This window comes from Crinia signifera, chromosome 6 (assembly GCF_055691185.1).
Source record: "Crinia signifera chromosome 6, ASM5569118v1, whole genome shotgun sequence".
Classification (NCBI taxonomy): Eukaryota; Metazoa; Chordata; class Amphibia; order Anura; family Myobatrachidae; genus Crinia; species Crinia signifera.
In genome coordinates this window covers 104,805,802-104,813,838 of record NC_139222.1, presented here as the reverse complement: position 1 = coordinate 104,813,838, position 8,037 = coordinate 104,805,802, and positions in this window count along the sequence as shown.

Sequence of the window (8,037 nt, the reverse complement as noted above, 5' to 3'; positions counted from 1 at the left end):
GATCTGTGCATGTGCTGAAGCTGTACTGCTCCCCTCTCTTGATATCCGATCATGCAGATCCAGGGTGGCTGCTGCGAGGGGCAAACACAGGATTTGCAGGATCGGGTTTCAAGAGAGGGGAGGAGCTAAGCACGGGGGTGTAGACTGAGGTGGCCCAGTATATGCCAGGCTCGTTAAACTAGTGTACATAGATAGACCTACATGATATAATAGATAGTATCTGATTGGTTGCCCATAGCAACATCCCATGTAAAATTTCCCTCACAGGGAGGACAAGTGCACATTGTGCAACTCGCAATTCACGTTTTTTTTTAAAGGGGGCAGGGCCTAATCCCTGAGAGCAACCACGTAATAGCTTCTTACCTACCAACAGTCATTTAAAATAGCCATAATGTCTGGTGCACTTATACTGATGATTATCTGACTGTAATTAATTACCTGGCCATTTTTAAATCGTAGCTTTCAGACACAAATTTAATTTGTCTCAATCTAATGGCAGTGACATATTATTAAGCACCACCCTGCCTGTTATCCTGGAACCCTAGAAACATGATTCAAAATTATTATATTCACTCCGTCTCCGTCACGTCACCTGTTTTCACCCAACTTCCTTGTGATTGTTATCACTGTGGCCCCTCTGCTTCCTCTGCTGAGTCCCCACACAGCTGCCCAGACAAACAGCGAAACGCACCGAGTGAATCTTGGCAGTGAGCTAATATAATGAAATGGAGGGTGGAGGGGGGTTACCAACAGACAGAACAAGGAATAAAACCTAGTAACTAGCAGCTGCTCTCATTAAACAGTGCTAGTGTTTGGGAACAGCAGTACCTGTAGCTTTCCTTGATGCAGCCTTGGTGCAGCCTCCATCTTCTAATATTGTATTGTTTCCTAACAAATGAACTACAAAATTTATTCCACTACCATTTTTTATGATGCAGATCTTATTAACCAATAAATCCGAGCAATATTCAGCTCAGATTTAATTTAATTACTGGGAAATTAATGCTTTAATCTGATTGTGCCACTGATGCAAGCCACAGTAATAGTTTCCTTCCCCTTTCCAAAGGCAGAACCAGTGAGTGGGTATACCGCCCAACCGAAGGTGCCACTATGGGGGTGGGGAGCGTACCCTGTGTCACCCTCCAGGACAGCCCAGCTGTCTCTGGGGACAGCCGAAGCATTTCCAGGATTGGTAACCTGACTGAGGTTAAGAAATCATTGAGAAAAATTATATATATGGTATCTCAGTGGTTCCCAAAATGTTAGAAGTTATGGCACCCTAGAGCATCAGAATTTTTTTCCATGGCACCCCTAGACCAAAAGTTTCTTATTCAGAAATTTAAAAAAATAATTAAGTAAATTGTTTTATATGTCATAAATAGGTTTAATTATGGGTGAGGGACAGGATTAGCTTCTGTTTGTCCACCTAGTATATTATGGGCAGCCCTTAAGAAATGTTTTTGCCATTTACATTGACCATAAATAGTTTAAATTTGTCTTATAGGCCCCACATACAGCGCGATATTCAGGCATTTTCTGAGCGATTTTAACAAAAATCACTCAGAAAATGCCTAAAAACGCATGTAAATCGCTGTGTTTATAGCCCACACAGCGATTTACATGCGCGCAGCCACCGTTCTGAATCTGCCCAACATTCAGAAGAGACCCGCCGGACAATTGAGAGCAGTCACTCAGAAAACTCCTGCTCATCTCCCGCTGAGTGTGGCTGCGGGCAGATGAGCAGGGCTGAGCGACTGAGGACGCTGCAGACACCACCGCAGAACCCGCCGGCACCCCTGACCCCCCTCCCCCACCAGCGGGAGCACCGTTCGCGACCCCCACCTCACCTCTCGGTGGCCGCGCGGTAGCGAGGCAGCGGGAGAAGTAAAAAAAAAAATCTAATTTCAAAATGGCCACGGAGAGCTAATCACGGCTCGGCTCATCATTGCCCTGTCCCCAAGAGCTGGCTATATTAGCCAACTCGAGACAGGAGGCAGGCAGTCTGACGGCGGAGGAGGAGCAGGGAAGAGCTCCAAAAGGACAAGCCCTGGGAGGCGGCGGCCATGCAAAAGAGCTGCAAAGGCTGCCGCCCCCAGGTGAAGAACACAGATGAAGAGGCCGTAGCCCTGGGAAGCAGCGGCCTTGCAAAATAGCTTAAAAGGCCGCTGCCCCAGGTGAAGACTCCGCAGAAGGTGGAGACAAGATGCAATTTATTAAAATATGTAAAAACCTGTGTCTGTGTTTTTATTAAATAAAACATTTAAAACCTGTGTTTATGTTTTTATTTTAATATTTCCTTTACAGGGGGGCTATAGGTACAGGCGGGCCTTTAATGCCCCACATGCTGGTACCTGTGGTTCTGCCAAGTAACAGCGTGTGGGGCAGGCTTGCTGGGACCTGTAGTCCTACTGTAAAAGACAATATTACTGTTAAACAAACTATCAACCCTGCACCCACCACCCAGGGGTGCAGGAGATAGCCCGGGGCAGGGCCGGCGCTACCCACTCAGCAGCTCCTGCAAAGCAGGGAGGCGCCATGCTGAAAAGGCGCTGTCTCCCTCCCTGGTCTGCTAAAGCTGCCTCAGCCCTCACTGTCACTGCCTCCTGCACGCCGCCTGCAGTGCCTGTCTGACAGCGGGCAGGCGGCAGTATAAAGCGCTGCTCCCTGCACCGCGAGTGCACACAGCCTGCACACCGCCCGCAGTGCCTGTCTGACAGCGGGTGGCAGGTTGTAGAGGCTAAGCAGCTCCCTGTACCGCGCACACACTGTCCTCCTCCTGCCCCCCTTTTCCTCACGGACACTTGCGCTGAGGCATGTAGCGCTGTCTGTGACTGCCTGGATGACATGTCATGTCCGGATCCGCCCCCTACCCATTGCTCCCTGCGCCTGTCAGCTGTCATTGAAATGACGAACAGGCAGCAGCGTCGCCCCCCCCTTCCTTCCCTGTTTTCAGTGTGATGTGCCAGTGCCACTGCCAGTCCTCAACACTCCGCCCCCTCTATCTCCTCCCCTCTTTTTCCATCTCACCCCTCCTTTCCCCCTCAGTCACGAGAGGGGTGGCCATACACGCTGCAATAGCAGTGTGCATGGCGATGTGCACTGCTGTGGGCATCGCATCGCACAGTACAAAAAGTATGTGCTGCACATACTTTTTGTGCTGCTTTTGGATCGCATCGCACACACATTGCATGCATGCCCTGCGATGCAATCTAGCCCATAACGTTTGTGATTCTCGCAGCATGTATGGGCACCTTTAGTGCCTGCAACATTTTGCATGTTGCATATGCTCCCACAATCGGGCTGCAGCTTGTTGCAATGGCAATGTGAAAGGGCGCAAAATGTATGGTTTGCAGGAGGGTGCCAGACACCCTAGCACCTGCCCTGGCCCCGGCTTCAGCCCAGGCCTGGGGTGCCCTGGAGAGGGGGGACCCCCTTATTTGGGGGGGTCCCCACCTCCCCAAAAACTCCCGGCCTGGGCTGACTAGTTAGGGTCGGTAATGCTTTGGCCACGGGACCCCATCAAGCGTGTCCCCTGGCTATGGCATTACACCCCCTGCTATTGGAGCCTGATGCTGGTCCCCAAAATACGGGGGACCCATATTCATTTTGTCCCCCGTATTTTGGAAACCAGGGCCAGCTCAAGAGCCTGGTGCTGGTCCCGAAAATCTGGGGGACCCCCACTCACTTTGTCCTCCATATTTTGGGAACCAGGACCACTCAAAGAGCCCGGGGCTCGTCATGCCTGGGGGGGGGGACCCCATGCCATTTTTATTTTTTTTATTCTTTTTTTATTATAGAAAATTATTGCCTGTAGGACTGAGAGGATGCGACGCTGGACCCCGGACTTGGCAAGTATTTTTATGGCGGTCCCCACTGTGCCACCAACGTTTAAACGTTTGCACATGGGGGGGCAGGGCAGCCGAGAGAGGGGGGGAGCGGGTACAAATTACCCGGGCCCAGGCTTGCTGGGGGGGCCCCGCAGGTGCCCTGGTCCGACCCCTACCTTCCCCCTCCGTCCCGCCCGGGTAGCAACAGCAGCACACACTTCTACAGCATGTGCTGTGCATGTGTGCTGCTGCTGAGATTACAGTTTTTCGAGTTTTCTTTCACCCTACTTAAAACATTTTGGGGGCGTGGCCTAAGTGCGGGAGGTGCCCACACCTCCCACACTTAGGCCATGCCCCAAAATTTTTACCGGGGCCCGGAATTCCTCTCGGCTGCCCTGTGGGGGGGGGGGGTTCTGGGGGAACCACTAGCCACCAATGATTTAAAAGCTTTTTTGTGGGGTCCACTAGCCACCAATGATTTAAGTTTTTTTTTACGTTTTTTCTGGGGGGGGGGGGGGGGGGCACTAGCCACCAATGATTAAACTTTTTTTGGGGGGGAGGGGGGGTCCACTAGCCACCAATGATTAAACTTGTTTTTTTTTTGGGGGGGGGGGGGGGGGGCATACTAGGGGGAGGTGAAAGAACACTTATCACTTATTAAAGAATACATTATTTATGTGGTAGATGTCTATACCATACAACATTATTTTAGTGATGAAGTGCAGTGTTTCACTTTCTGTGACAGCTGTGACAGATTTGAAATCTCCCATGCTCAATCTCCTGTTATGAATCTCTGGCACAAATCTCTGCGTATGTGGGGCCCTTTAGACCACCAATCCACAGGGAGCCATGGCACACAGTTTGGGAACCACTGTGGTATCTAGTAACATATTCCTACAGTACGTACGGGTTAATGACATAGTGAATTTAGCTGTCCAACACATTGTAAAGGGAACTTTAACTTGGGTTCCATATACTTTTACCATTCAGCATGTCAAAAACTGATATAATGTCATCCATGTCTTTTTATGTATCCAGACCCTGCAGTAGCGTTACTGCGGTTGGTGGCACCCATTATGCAAATGTAGCCCCCCACACACGCCTTTGTTGTCTTCGGTAAGACACACACTACAATATCAGCACAGGGAGTAAGTGGACACTTCAATGTAGATCTGGATGTGGTAGAAACTCCATGATGGCATGGCATCTTTAAGATTCTTTGAACCTGGTCTTTAAGTTATAACCTTTTCACACTGCCTTCAATATCCCAGGTTACTATACATAAATTTGCAGAAACCCAGGTGCGACGAAGCATAGTGGCTTAGTTGTTTTGTTTGTTTTGACGGGGGTAGGGGATTTCAATATACTGGAGCTGTTTATGATCCTTGAGCACTATGATAGAATATGTGTCCTCCTCCGTTCAGTGGCCATTTTTCGGCCAGTGACTTGGCATTGCAATGGCATCAGCATCAGCATAACGCCACAGACATAGCTCCAACAAAAGACTCAAAGAAGGCTGCAACTGTGTCCAATGTAGAATTAAGCCCTATGAGGACAGAGTAATCTCACCTTCCTCAACAGGCCCCACCCCATTACGGGTTGCTTACAAATATTTCCCGTGCTGGTTTTCCATCCCAATATATTCGTGCTACAGGCTTTGATAAATATCGCCCAAAGTCACTTGGTCAACAGAGAAAGAAATACAGGAGTCATTGGGTAAAGCTGCAAATGACATGATCCTATCAGGTTATGACGAGGATAACGTACGCCATGGCATACATCACAGCTAATTTAAATTATGTCATATGTACAAAAGTACAAGCAGGTTTCTATCTTGAAATAGTGTCAACTGGAAGGGTTAACTGCAGTCAAATTGGCCTGGACAGCACAGTGCCCCAACTCCCTACATTAATGTACGGGAATCAGGACAAACAGGAAGCTCTCAGCGCTGCTCCGAATCGGGAAGTTGGAGAAGGGAGCAAAAGGTCCAGAGAGGCGGAAGCTGACAGGAAATTCACTGTGCTTATCTCTTCTCAACAGGCCTTCCTCAGCCGTCCACAACAACACACAGCTGGAGTGCTTCCCAGCGGCATAAGGCCAGTAAAAGGGGGGTGAGGGGGTGCAGGTACCTATAGACCTATCAAGGGAATGGGGCTACTGTGGGATTTTGCTAAAAATCTACTCATTCATATGGGGGGGGGGGGGTTTAGGGGATTATCAGCAAGGCATAAATAAGCTTCAACATTAACTTTACCAGTGGGACAAGCAGACGGCCTGTAGACTTGTGGGCTCTAGTATTATGACACACAGCATGGCACCCATCTATCCCAGATTTTAAGACACTTTGGACAGATGTACAAAAGCCTTGTAGAGTGATCAATTGGAGATAGAGGGGGTTATTCAGACCTGATCACACGACTGCGAATTTGCATGCTGAGCGATTATGTATAGACTGTGAATGCATACAGATGGTAGTACACATATGCGATGCCACCCTGCGATAACATAGTGCTAGCTTTTTTTTATTGCTGGCCATGCGCAAACTGATTGACAGGAAGCTGGTCTTTGGGGGTGGTAACCTTCCTTTTCTGAGAGAGTCAGGGAAAACGCAGGTGTTTGAAGTAAATGTGACTGTGACCTTCAACGGAGAGCGGCCTGCCAATGAATATTCAGCTAATTGCTGCTCCAGCTAATTTGCAGGCTTACTTGGGGCGGGACTTCACCCCGGGTGGGCCGGCATATACATGATTGCTTTAGCAGAGCAGCAATCAGATCTGAATAACCACCAACCAATCATCTCCTGTCATGTTTTTTTTTAAACACAGACTGTAACATAGCAGTTAGAAGCTGATTGGTTGGCAGTTTCCTCTCCCCTTTTTTCGCTGTCCAAGGCTTAGTACATCTCTCCCTCAGCAACTTTTCTCAGCCTCACATTGCTCTCTTCAGAGTTTAAGGTTAAACTAATACATAGTTGCCTTATATGTCTCCATTAACAATGTTTAATAAAACTAGATTTTTGTAACTAGAATTCATGGCAACCATTTAGAGATTTATGTGATTAATATATTCAAATAATCTGCAATGTTGCTTTTTGATAATATACATTCAATAAAAATTATACCTCTATCATTGATGCAGGATGGTTTCAGGATCCCGGCCAGAAGACCAGCAGCAGCAGCCTGATGTTCAGGATCCCAACACCTAGTAGGTAAGTATGCTAACCCTCTTCCCCAGCCCCAAACCCTCCCTTACCTAATGCCTAAACATAGCCCTCACCTCATACTTGCCTACACCTCCGAAATGGCTGTGAGGCTCCCAGAAATTGTGTCCATCTCATCCCCCAGAAAGGTGGGCAAGGCTCCTGCATCCTCCCTGTTACCCCACACTACCCTTGGTGGCTGAAATCGCCACACTTTGGGGTGGGATCTAGCAAATGCATCATCACAGTCTGTCTAGGCCCCTGAAGTACTCATCAGACTCTCCTATCCAGGCTTTACCCAGATAGGAGCAACACAAAGTAGGTAAGTATGCATCTCCCCCATGAATTCTAAAACTACACATCCCAGCATGCCTTGCCATAGTTTTAGTATTCCCTAATAGCAAAACTGTGGCAAGGCATGATGGGACTTGTAGTTTCACAACAGCTGGATGGCCATAGTTTGGACATGCCTGGCCTAACCCTATAAGATCCCCCCCCACACCTTTTTACCAACCGTACCCCTTACTTCCTAACCCTAAACTTTTTTTCTGCGTAATGACCTGTCCTTTGCAATTGTTTAGTGTTACTAAATGCTGTTAAGCCTGTGATAAGTGGTGGGATACAGCGCATGCAAAATGCAATGCTTGATGCATTCCGTCCAGAAGCTTATTGGTTGATACTTTATCTCTCTCCAAGCTTGAATAAATATACCCCTAAAAGTCACAGTATGGTCAGCCAGATGGTTTGCGCTAACAGAAGGAAACCCTGTCTGTCCGTTCCCCCTTCCAAAACGATTAAATTGCCTCACTTGGAATAAGAAAAAGGCACATTAACAAAACGGAAAAATGAGTCTAGTCATATGGAGAGGGTCCATCCAGTCATGAAGTGGTTATTATCATAGCAACCCTGTGACATATTCCAATTTAGTGTTGTGAGTGTTGTTAGGTGTGTATAGAAAGCGATGTATAAAAAACGTTTGTATTGGAATGTCTGTTGAAGGCGTGATCGTCA